The following is a 12,516-nucleotide window of genomic DNA, read 5'->3' as shown; positions in this document are numbered from 1 at the left end:
TTATCCCGTCAGCACTGCGAAGAATATGATCTCCCGCCCTTTGCTGATGGATAATGTCTGCTGAAATTACCTAGCAGAGATATGTGAAGGACTGGACGAGTCCCCAATTGATAAAGCTAAATATTTATCTTATATAAAACCCTTTTAAGAGGTCTAAGAACACTGTACGCTATTGACGTATGGAGTACCGTAAGGGTACGCACGTTGCGTAACAATCGCTTAGCCGTAGTCGAGACGCTCAAGCGTCACGTTCGCTCACGGCCAAGAGATCACAGGCAGGCACGCTATTGGCTGCCGACTAACGTAATGATTCGCTATAGCGTAGCGGACGCTCGGGACCACGAGGAGATCACCAGCGGCGCAGACGCTCACAATGTTAAACCTTTATATCTAAACCATAAACAATGTACTATGCAGTAAAACCTTTGTGTAGTGATAGGGTGTGAATGCAACACAGTATAACCTTATTAACTCAAAAGCTGTTCGAGCGTCACCGACGCTCTGGGAATACTTAACACTATAAGAAATACACAGATACCGTGCTTTAGGGTCTAACGCCTTATATGAATGTTATTACTTGCAAAAAGATAAATACAGTACAATTCACACACTACAATATAACATAGACTAACTAACCAGATAGACTAACTAACACAGGAAATACAATATAATACAATTACGTTTACGGGAAATTAGAGAGAAAGAGGAGAAGAGAGAGAGAGAGAGAAATGGCTCACAATAACAATAAGAACAATATGATTGCAGAGAAAAACTTACGCACAAGGGGAACGATCGCATGCGCCTCGATATCCAGCTCCCATTATCAGCAATGAGAACCGTTGAAGAGAGTGAGCTGGATATGGTCGGCTTGTCTATTTATGCCCCACACACAATACAATTCAATGGTCCCTACAATCTCATTGTTCATTGGACACAGGAATTCGTCTTCGCATTATAACAAAAGGTCATAGGTTGATTCATACAGGTGGGCTGTGTCTACTTCCAACTGCTCAGGTGGGTGGGAAACTAGGTTTCCCGCCGCATGGATAAGTAAGTGCAAATAATAGTAAATGGACATAAACTTCTTATGTCCATAACTATTCGCACGAGCGATTAATCCGCTCCAAACCAACACCGGAATATTGCTAATTAAATACTCTTCCGATGGATACTAAACACTAGAGATGAGCGGGTTCGGTTCCTCGGAATCCAACCCGCCCGAACTTCATATTTTTTTTCACGGGTCCGAGCGACTCGGATCTTCCCGCCTTGCTCGGTTAACCCGAGCGCGCCCGAACGTCATCATCCCGCTGTCGGATTCTCGCGAGGCTCGTATTCTATCGCGAGACTCGGATTCTATATAAGGAGCCGCGCGTCGCCGCCATTTTCACTCGTGCATTGAGATTGATAGGGAGAGGACGTGGCTGACGTCCTCTCCGTTTAGAGACGAGAGAGAGAGACACAGTAGAGAGAGAGACACAGTAGAGAGAGACGAGAGAGACACAGTACTAGTAGTAATTTTGGGGAGCATTATTACTTAGGAGGAGTACTACTATACTACTATATATACTACTTGCTGAAGTGATATAGATAAGAAGATTAGATAGTGTGACTGCAGTGTATTGTATTAATTATCTGACTTGTGGGGGAGACACTGACAGTGGGGAGCAGTTAGAGTCTGAGAGCAGGACTCAGGAGTACATATAACGTACAGTGCACAGCACATTTTTGCTGCCAGAGTCAGTGCCACACTGCCATTGTGTGACCACACTGACCACCAGTATAATAATATATTTTTTATTTTGTGATTGTCTGCTTAGGCCTCGGAGTACTAGTTGCAAGTTGCAACGTGACCTGACCACCAGTTTAATAATCAATCACCACCAGTTTAATATATATATATATATATATATATATATAAAATTGTATATAATATATATATATATATAATATTGTATACCACCTACCCGTGTTTTTTTTTTTTTCATTCTTTATACTATTACATACTACTATAGTAGCTTACTGTAGCAGACTGGCAGTCTGCGGTGCTGTGCTGCTGACCTGACAGTGTCCAGCAGGTCCGTCATCAGTCATTACATAATAAATATATATAGTACCTGTCCGGCTGCAGTACAGTGATATTATATTGATTTCATCTCATCAATAATTTATCATCCAGTCTAGACTCTATATTAGCAGCAGACACAGTACGTTAGTCCACGGCTGTAGCTACCTCTGTGTCGGCACTCGGCAGTCCATCCATAATTGTATACCACCTAGTACCTACCCGTGGTTTTTTTCTTTCTTCTTTATATATACTACATCTCATTATCATCCAGTCTATATTAGCAGCAGACACAGTACGTTAGTCCACGGCTGTAGCTACCTCTGTGTCGGCACTCGGCAGTCCATCCATAATTGTATACCACCTAGTACCTACCCGTGGTTATTTTTTTTCTTTCTTCTTTATATATACTACATCTCATTATCATCCAGTCTATATTAGCAGCAGACACAGTACGGTAGTCCATGGCTGTAGCTACCTCTGTGTCGGCACTCGGCAGTCCATCCATAATTGTATACCACCTACCCGTGGTTATTTTTTTTCTTTCTTCTTTATATATACTACATCTCATTATCATCCAGTCTATATTAGCAGCAGACACAGTACGTTAGTCCACGGCTGTAGCTACCTCTGTGTCGGCACTCGGCAGTCCACCCATAATTGTATACCACCTAGTACCTACCCGTCGTTATTTTTTTTCTTTCTTCTTTATATATACTACATCTCATTATCATCCAGTCTATATTAGCAGCAGACACAGTACGGTAGTCCACGGCTGTAGCTACCTCTGTGTCGGCACTCGGCAGTCCATCCATAATTGTATACCACCTACCCGTGGTTATTTTTTTTCTTTCTTCTTTATATATACTACATCTCATTATCATCCAGTCTATATTAGCAGCAGACACAGTACGGTAGTCCACGGCTGTAGCTACCTCTGTGTCGGCACTCGGCAGTCCATCCATAATTGTATACCACCTAGTACCTACCCGTGGTTTTTTTTTCTTTCTTCTTTATATATACTACATCTCATTATCATCCAGTCTATATTAGCAGCAGACACAGTACGTTAGTCCACGGCTGTACCTACCTCTGTGTCGGCACTCGGCAGTCCATCCATAATTGTATACCACCTAGTACCTACCCGTCGTTATTTTTTTTCTTTCTTCTTTATATATACTACATCTCATTATCATCCAGTCTATATTAGCAGCAGACACAGTACGGTAGTCCACGGCTGTAGCTACCTCTGTGTCGGCACTCGGCAGTCCATCCATAATTGTATACCACCTACCCGTGGTTATTTTTTTTCTTTCTTCTTTATATATACTACATCTCATTATCATCCAGTCTATATTAGCAGCAGACACAGTACGGTAGTCCACGGCTGTAGCTACCTCTGTGTCGGCACTCGGCAGTCCATCCATAATTGTATACCACCTAGTACCTACCCGTGGTTTTTTTTTCTTTCTTCTTTATATATACTACATCTCATTATCATCCAGTCTATATTAGCAGCAGACACAGTACGTTAGTCCACGGCTGTACCTACCTCTGTGTCGGCACTCGGCAGTCCATCCATAATTGTATACCACCTAGTACCTACCCGTGGTTATTTTTTTTCTTTCTTCTTTATATATACTACATCTCATTATCATCCAGTCTATATTAGCAGCAGACACAGTACGGTAGTCCACGGCTGTAGCTACCTCTGTGTCGGCACTCGGCAGTCCATCCATAATTGTATACCACCTAGTACCTACCCGTGGTTTTTTTTTCTTTCTTCTTTATATATACTACATCTCATTATCATCCAGTCTATATTAGCAGCAGACACAGTACGGTAGTCCACGGCTGTAGCTACCTCTGTGTCGGCACTCGGCAGTCCATCCATAATTGTATACCACCTAGTACCTACCCGTGGTTATTTTTTTTCTTTCTTCTTTATATATACTACATCTCATTATCATCCAGTCTATATTAGCAGCAGACACAGTACGGTAGTCCACGGCTGTAGCTACCTCTGTGTCGGCACTCGGCAGTCCATCCATAATTGTATACCACCTAGTACCTACCCGTGTTTTTTTTTCTTTCTTCTTTATATATACTACATCTCATTATCATCCAGTCTATATTAGCAGCAGACACAGTATGGTAGTCCACGGCTGTAGCTACCTCTGTGTCGGCACTCGGCAGTCCATCCATAATTGTATACCACCTAGTACCTACCCGTGGTTTTTTTTTCTTTCTTCTTTATATATACTACATCTCATTATCATCCAGTCTATATTAGCAGCAGACACAGTACGGTAGTCCACGGCTGTAGCTACCTCTGTGTCGGCACTCGGCAGTCCATCCATAAGTATACTAGTATCCATCCATCTCCATTGTTTACCTGAGGTGCCTTTTAGTTGTGCCTATTAAAATATGGAGAACAAAAATGTTGAGGTTCCAAAATTAGGGAAAGATCAAGATCCACTTCCACCTCGTGCTGAAGCTGCTGCCACTAGTCATGGCCAAGACGATGAAATGCCAGCAACGTCGTCTGCCAAGGCCGCTGCCCAATGTCATAGTACAGAGCATGTCAAATCCAAAACACCAAATATCAGTAAAAAAAGGACTCCAAAACCTAAAATAAAATTGTCGGAGGAGAAGCGTAAACTTGCCAATATGCCATTTACCACACGGAGTGGCAAGGAACGGCTGAGGCCCTGGCCTATGTTCATGGCTAGTGGTTCAGCTTCACATGAGGATGGAAGCACTCAGCCTCCCGCTAGAAAAATGAAAAGACTCAAGCTGGCAAAAGCAGTAGCACCGCAAAGAACTGTGCGTTCTTCGAAATCCCAAATCCACAAGGAGAGTCCAATTGTGTCGGTTGCGATGCCTGACCTTCCCAACACTGGACGTGAAGAGCATGCGCCTTCCACCATTTGCACGCCCCCTGCAAGTGCTGGAAGGAGCACCCGCAGTCCAGTTCCTGATAGTCAGATTAAAGATGTCAGTGTTGAAGTACACCAGGATGAGGAGGATATGGGTGTTGCTGGCGCTGGGGAGGAAATTGACCAGGAGGATTCTGATGGTGAGGTGGTTTGTTTAAGTCAGGCACCCGGGTAGACACCTGTTGTCCGTGGGAGGAATATGGCCGTTGACATGCCTGGTGAAAATACCAAAAAAATCAGCTCTTCGGTGTGGAGGTATTTCAACAGAAATGCGGACAACAGGTGTCAAGCCGTGTGTTGCCTTTGTCAAGCTGTAATAAGTAGGGGTAAGGACGTTAACCACCTCGGAACATCCTCCCTTATACGTCACCTGCAGCGCATTCATAATAAGTCAGTGACAAGTTCAAAAACTTTGGGTGACAGCGGAAGCAGTCCACTGACCAGTAAATCCCTTCCTCTTGTAACCAAGCTCACGCAAACCACCCCACCAACTCCCTCAGTGTCAATTTCCTCCTTCCCCAGGAATGCCAATAGTCCTGCAGGCCATGTCACTGGCAATTCTGACGAGTCCTCTCCTGCCTGGGATTCCTCCGATGCATCCTTGCGTGTAACGCCTACTGCTGCTGGCGCTGCTGTTGTTGCTGCTGGGAGTCGATGGTCATCCCAGAGGGGAAGTCGTAAGCCCACTTGTACTACTTCCAGTAAACTATTGACTGTCCAACAGTCCTTTGCGAGGAAGATGAAATATCACAGCAGTCATCCTGCTGCAAAGCGGATAACTGAGGCCTTGACAACTATGTTGGTGTTAGACGTGCGTCCGGTATCCGCCGTTAGTTCACAGGGAACTAGACAATTTATTGAGGCAGTGTGCCCCCGTTACCAAATACCATCTAGGTTCCACTTCTCTAGGCAGGCGATACCGAGAATGTACACGGACGTCAGAAAAAGACTCACCAGTGTCCTAAAAAATGCAGTTGTACCCAATGTCCACTTAACCACGGACATGTGGACAAGTGGAGCAGGGCAGGGTCAGGACTATATGACTGTGACAGCCCACTGGGTAGATGTATGGACTCCCGCCGCAAGAACAGCAGCGGCGGCACCAGTAGCAGCATCTCGCAAACGCCAACTCTTTCCTAGGCAGGCTACGCTTTGTATCACCGCTTTCCAGAATACGCACACAGCTGAAAACCTCTTACGGCAACTGAGGAAGATCATCGCGGAATGGCTTACCCCAATTGGACTCTCCTGTGGATTTGTGGCATCGGACAACGCCAGCAATATTGTGTGTGCATTAAATATGGGCAAATTCCAGCACGTCCCATGTTTTGCACATACCTTGAATTTGGTGGTGCAGAATTTTTTTAAAAACGACAGGGGCGTGCAAGAGATGCTGTCGGTGGCCATAAGAATTGCGGGACACTTTCGGCGTACAGGCACCACGTACAGAAGACTGGAGCAACACCAAAAACGCCTGAACCTGCCCTGCCATCATCTGAAGCAAGAAGTGGTAACGAGGTGGAATTCAACCCTCTATATGCTTCAGAGGTTGGAGGAGCAGCAAAAGGCCATTCAAGCCTATACATCTGACCACGATATAGGAGGTGGAATGCACCTGTCTCAAGCGCAGTGGAGAATGATTTCAACGTTGTGCAAGGTTCTGATGCCCTTTGAACTTGCCACACGTGAAGTCAGTTCAGACACTGCCAGCCTGAGTCAGGTCATTCCCCTCATCAGGCTTTTGCAGAAGAAGCTGGAGACATTGAAGGAGGAGCTAACATGGAGCGATTCCGCTAGGCATGTGGGACTTGTGGATGGAGCCCTTAATTCGCTTAACCAGGATTCACGGGTGGTCAATCTGTTGAAATCAGAACATTACATTTTGGCCACCGTGCTCGATCCTAGATTTAAAACCTACCTTGGATCTCTCTTTCCGGCAGACACAAGTCTGCTGGGGTTCAAAGACCTGCTGGTGAGAAAATTGTCAAGTCAAGCGGAACGCGACCTGTCAACATCTCCTCCTTCACATTCTCCTGCAACTGGGGGTGCGAGGAAAAGGCTCAGAATTCCGAGCCCACCCGCTGGCGGTGATGCAGGGCAGTCTGGAGCGACTGCTGATGCTGACATCTGGTCAGGACTGAAGGACCTGACAACGATTACGGACATGTCGTCTACTGTCACTGCATATGATTCTCTCACCATTGAAAGAATGGTGGAGGATTATATGAGTGACCGCATCCAAGTAGGCACGTCACACAGTCCGTACTTATACTGGCAGGAAAAAGAGGCAATTTGGAGGCCCTTGCACAAACTGGCTTTATTCTACCTAAGTTGCCCTCCCACAAGTGTGTACTCCGAAAGAGTGTTTAGTGCCGCCGCTCACCTTGTCAGCAATCGGCGTACGAGGTTATATCCAGAAAATGTGGAGAAGATGATGTTCATTAAAATGAATTATAATCAATTCCTCCGCGGAGACATTGACCAGCAGCAATTGCCTCCACAAAGTACACAGGGAGCTGAGATGGTGGATTCCAGTGGGGACGAATTGATAATCTGTGAGGAGCGGGATGTACACGGTGATATATCGGAGGATGATGATGAGGTGGACATCTTGCCTCTGTAGAGCCAGTTTGTGCAAGGAGAGATTAATTGCTTCTTTTTTGGTGGGGGTCCAAACCAACCAGTCATATCAGTCACAGTCGTGTGGCAGACCCTGTCACTGAAATGATGGGTTGGTTAAAGTGTGCATGTCCTGTTTATACAACATAAGGGTGGGTGGGAGGGCCCAAGGACAATTCCATCTTGCACCTCTTTTTTCTTTAATTTTTCTTTGCGTCATGTGCTGTTTGGGGAGGGTTTTTTGGAAGGGCCATCCTGCGTGACACTGCAGTGCCACTCCTAGATGGGCCCGGTGTTTGTGTCGGCCACTAGGGTCGCTTATCTTACTCACACAGCTACCTCATTGCGCCTCTTTTTTTCTTTGCGTCATGTGCTGTTTGGGGAGGGTTTTTTGGAAGGGCCATCCTGCGTGACACTGCAGTGCCACTCCTAGATGGGCAAGGTGTTTGTGTCGGCCACTAGGGTCGCTTATCTTACTCACACAGCTACCTCATTGCGCCTCTTTTTTTCTTTGCGTCATGTGCTGTTTGGGGAGGGTTTTTTGGAAGGGACATCCTGCGTGACACTGCAGTGCCACTCCTAGATGGGCCCGGTGCTTGTGTCGGCCACTAGGGTCGCTTATCTTACTCACACAGCTACCTCATTGCGCCTCTTTTTTTCTTTGCGTCATGTGCTGTTTGGGGAGGGTTTTTTGGAAGGGCCATCCTGCGTGACACTGCAGTGCCACTCCTAGATGGGCCCGGTGTTTGTGTCGGCCACTAGGGTCGCTTATCTTACTCACACAGCTACCTCATTGCGCCTCTTTTTTTCTTTGCGTCATGTGCTGTTTGGGGAGGGTTTTTTGGAAGGGCCATCCTGCGTGACACTGCAGTGCCACTCCTAGATGGGCCAGGTGTTTGTGTCGGCCACTAGGGTCGCTTATCTTACTCACACAGCTACCTCATTGCGCCTCTTTTTTTCTTTGCGTCATGTGCTGTTTGGGGAGGGTTTTTTGGAAGGGACATCCTGCGTGACACTGCAGTGCCACTCCTAGATGGGCCCGGTGTTTGTGTCGGCCACTAGGGTCGCCCAGCTTAGTCATCCAGCGACCTAGGTGCAAATTTTAGGACTAAAAATAATATTGTGAGGTGTGAGGTATTCAGAATAGACTGAAAATGAGTGTAAATTATGGTTTTTGAGGTTAATAATACTTTGGGATCAAAATGACCCCCAAATTCTATGATTTAAGCTGTTTTTTAGTGTTTTTTTAAAAAAACACCCGAATCCAAAACACACCCGAATCCGACAAAAAAAATTCGGTGAGGTTTTGCCAAAACGCGTTCGAACCCAAAACACGGCCGCGGAACCGAACCCAAAACACAAAACCCGAAAAATTTCCGGCGCTCATCTCTACTAAACACCACTGTATGACCCCTGTTGGACCCTTCGTACAATACAAAGAGGGATCTCTCTGTCCAGGAACATGCTACATTAACTAAACTTTCAAGATCTATCAAAGGGACCATGATCTACAAAATACATTATATAGTGAAAATATGTAACGATTGAGTCGCACGCTACGAACACATAAACTCTACCGTAAATACGCATACCGTGCACCTGCGGGTGCACGTAACAGCGGGTATGCGTACGCACGGGAGAGCGCACGCATGCGCAGCACGGACCTGTATGAGGTGCAAATATGGTAGTGTGCATAGTGTTATTTTTCTGACTTTGACACCACGCAAAAACTTTTTAAAATTTTTTCACTAAACAGACTCTTTCCCATAGATAACCATGCACATATCTCACTGATCCGTGCATGATTATCTAAACTCGCCTGGAAAACGCAGGTTTATTTTTTTGCTGCTTTTTTTAATGAATCGCAAAAAAATACACCCGCAATTGAGCTTTCAGAGACTAACACCCAAATACGAATGAATAGTAAATTCCCGTGTTGTATGAACAAACAGCCGCATTTGACCGATAGTCTTTTCATTCGTATTTTTTAACTTTGCCGTCAAAACCATTATGAATAGCCCAAATTTTTTTCATTTTTTAACCCATTCTGCACTGCTCACAATGCACACAATGAAGCCCTGCACAGATCTCACAGATCCGGATGGGATTCCTTGGGGTAAATGTACTAAGGTGGGAGATTTTTAGAACTGGTGATGTTGCCCATGGCAACCAATCAGATTCTACTTACCATTAATCTAGCTGCTTCTAGCAGATAATAGATATAATCTGATTGGTTGCTATGGGCAACATTACTACTTCTAAAAATCTCCCACCTTAGTTAATTTCACCCCTTGTGTTTTGTCAGGCAGTGTTTTACTAATCACTCCCGTAAAACACTGCCTGATATTATAAATCACATCGACATCGGTAAATACAAATGTTGAAAACTCGGCACTTTAGTAAATTACCGTATCAGGATTAAAAAAGTTGCAGTAAAATGCACCCAATTAAAAATGAGTTTAAACTCTACACAAACCGACTTAAACACAAATATTAGTAAATAAACCCCTGGGTTTGTTCTGTGCTAAGAAAAACGACTGCTGTGCTGCAGCGTCCTCTAGAGGGAGCTTTGGCTCTCATTCCGAGTTGATCGCTCGCTAGCTGCTTTTAGCAGCATTGCACACGCTAGGCTGCCGCCCTCTGGGAGTGTATCTTAGCTTTGCAGAATTGCGAACGAAAGATTAGCAGTTCTGCTATTAAATATTTTCCTGCAGTTTCTGAGTAGCTCCAGACCTACTCCTAGATTGCGGTCACCTCAGTCCATTTAGTTCCTGGTTTGACGTCACAAGCACGCCCTGCGTTCGGCCAGCCACTCCCCCGTTTCTCCAACCACTCCTGTGTTTTAGGCTGACACGCCTGCGTTTTTTAGCACACTCCTGGAAAACGGTCAGTTTCCACCCAGAAACACCCACTTCCTGTCAATCACTCACCGATCAGCAGAGCGACTGAAAAGCGTCGCTCAAACCTGTGTAAATTGCATAGTTTTGTGTGAAAATAGTTAGCGCGTGCGCCCTGCGGCCCATACGCATGCGCAGAATCGCCCATTTTTAGCCAGATCGCTATTCTGCTAAAAACAGCAGCGAGCGAACAACTCGGAATGACCACCTTTAACATGTCTCGAATAGCTAGTATGAAGGGTTTAATACCTTTCATAGAAGGGGAATCCCCAGAAACAGGATCCAATTGCTCCCCCTCCTCCTGTGTCTCCTCGTCAGAATGTGAAAGTAAAGCATGTAACCCACGCTTTTGTGGTCCTGATCTAGAGAGAGGGGGCTCCCTTGTAGCTAGGTCTGCAACAGCCTGTTGCAGTTGTTGAGTTTTTTGAGCATTAGCAGTGAGCTGAGATGACATAGCCCTACCACCCAGTCCCCTCACTGTGCTGTGAGGACTGACTACATTGTTCACATGATATGGAACCAGATGTAGAGGGAGAGAATCTGGTGTGACATACACTGCATAATTGGTGTTTTACTATGTTTACAGTAAACAACACTTACATACACACAGACAAGTAATACAATAGCAAGCCTGCCTTTACTGTATGTGAGAGACAGTGAGAAGGGAACAGCACACCCAAGCTAAACAGCCCAGTGAGGCTGCAAGCAGTTATATAAAAGTGAAACACTGGAGATTTTTGTCCTTTCCAGGACACAGATTGTGTACAATAGTGGCTCTCCCCCTTTGCTACACCCCTGTACCAGTTTTCCTGCGTATCATGAGAGGAGCTGTGTGTGCCTGCTGCTGCAGCTGTAAGCAGAGGAAGGCGCCAAAACGCTGCTGGTCCCGCTGTGAGGAAGCTCCGACACCCTGTAATGGCGCCGGAGTTTCAGTTATATTTATACTGGCAAAGTCTCCCTAGGAGTATAAAAACATCACAGCAAGTGCTAGTTTTAACCACTGCTGCCAGTGTACACCGGGGGGCTATAGTGGGTCCCCCCCAGGAGGGTCCCGTATGCCTTCCCCGCATTATTGCTGCATCATAAACTGGGGGACTACCCTAGCGGGGCTCCTGGTCTGTACTCAGCCCTGTCGTCACCTTCAGGCTATTGTTAGGGGTGTGCGGTGAGCTGCGATTGTCACCGCTAAGGCGTAGTGCCCCGCTGTACAACAACCTCTCAAGATGATGGTCCTGGAGCTGGGAAGCGGCTCTGACACCTTACAGAGGCCGACATAAGAGGCATATAGAAGGCTGAGGATTGTGTGGAGAAGGGTTCTCGGACCTGGTCTCCACAGCTATAGCTGGTAATTCTGATATTTTGCTTTATATTCCTGCACAGCCTAGGAAAGCAGACCTTGTTGCAACCCACGGGTCTGAACGAGAGCTATGAAATCGCACCCTTCCTATGAGGTGCTGTATCCTCCATTACTCACTCTTCCTCGGTTTCCACATTTGTCTTTTGCACATTCCTTCCCACCCCCGCCCCCTCTTGGGTGTCCATATTAAAGTATTTAACTTATCAGGGCTCGTGTGTTAATTTGCGATCGGGTTCCTGGTGATAAGATGTTTACCTTTCATGTACAGTCAAACCACACTGGTACGCCCAATCTCGTCCGATCTTGGAAGCTAAGCAGTGTATGGTCCTGATCAGTACCAGGGAGGGGGACTGCCTGGGAAGATCAGGTACTGTAAGGACTGACAAATAACGTCGAGCTAACCAGTGATCTATCTAATACCACACGTTCATAACCAGGTTGACACCTTTACGACTCACCTTATAGATTATAACACAATGAATTTTCTGAGCATACATCCCAATACCACCCACATACTGTTTATATATATTATTTGCTTGGTTCCTCTTCTCCCCCCCCCCCCCCTTGTTTCCTCACCATGGGGTTGTAATTTTTGCAACCATCTCTCTTCCTTTATTTCCAATCAGTGGCACTTGAAAT

General features: G+C 45.7%; 1 pseudogene; it reads left to right on the top strand.

The window, feature by feature from the left end:
• Window positions 1-12,137: 12,137 nt before the first annotated feature.
• On the top strand, window positions 12,138-12,256 carry LOC134937605 (5S ribosomal RNA; annotated as a pseudogene).
• The last annotated feature ends 260 nt before the right edge of the window (window positions 12,257-12,516 follow it).

This window comes from Pseudophryne corroboree, chromosome 6 (assembly GCF_028390025.1).
Source record: "Pseudophryne corroboree isolate aPseCor3 chromosome 6, aPseCor3.hap2, whole genome shotgun sequence".
Taxonomy (NCBI): Eukaryota; Metazoa; Chordata; class Amphibia; order Anura; family Myobatrachidae; genus Pseudophryne; species Pseudophryne corroboree.
This window is presented reverse-complemented; position numbering and strand designations above follow the sequence as displayed.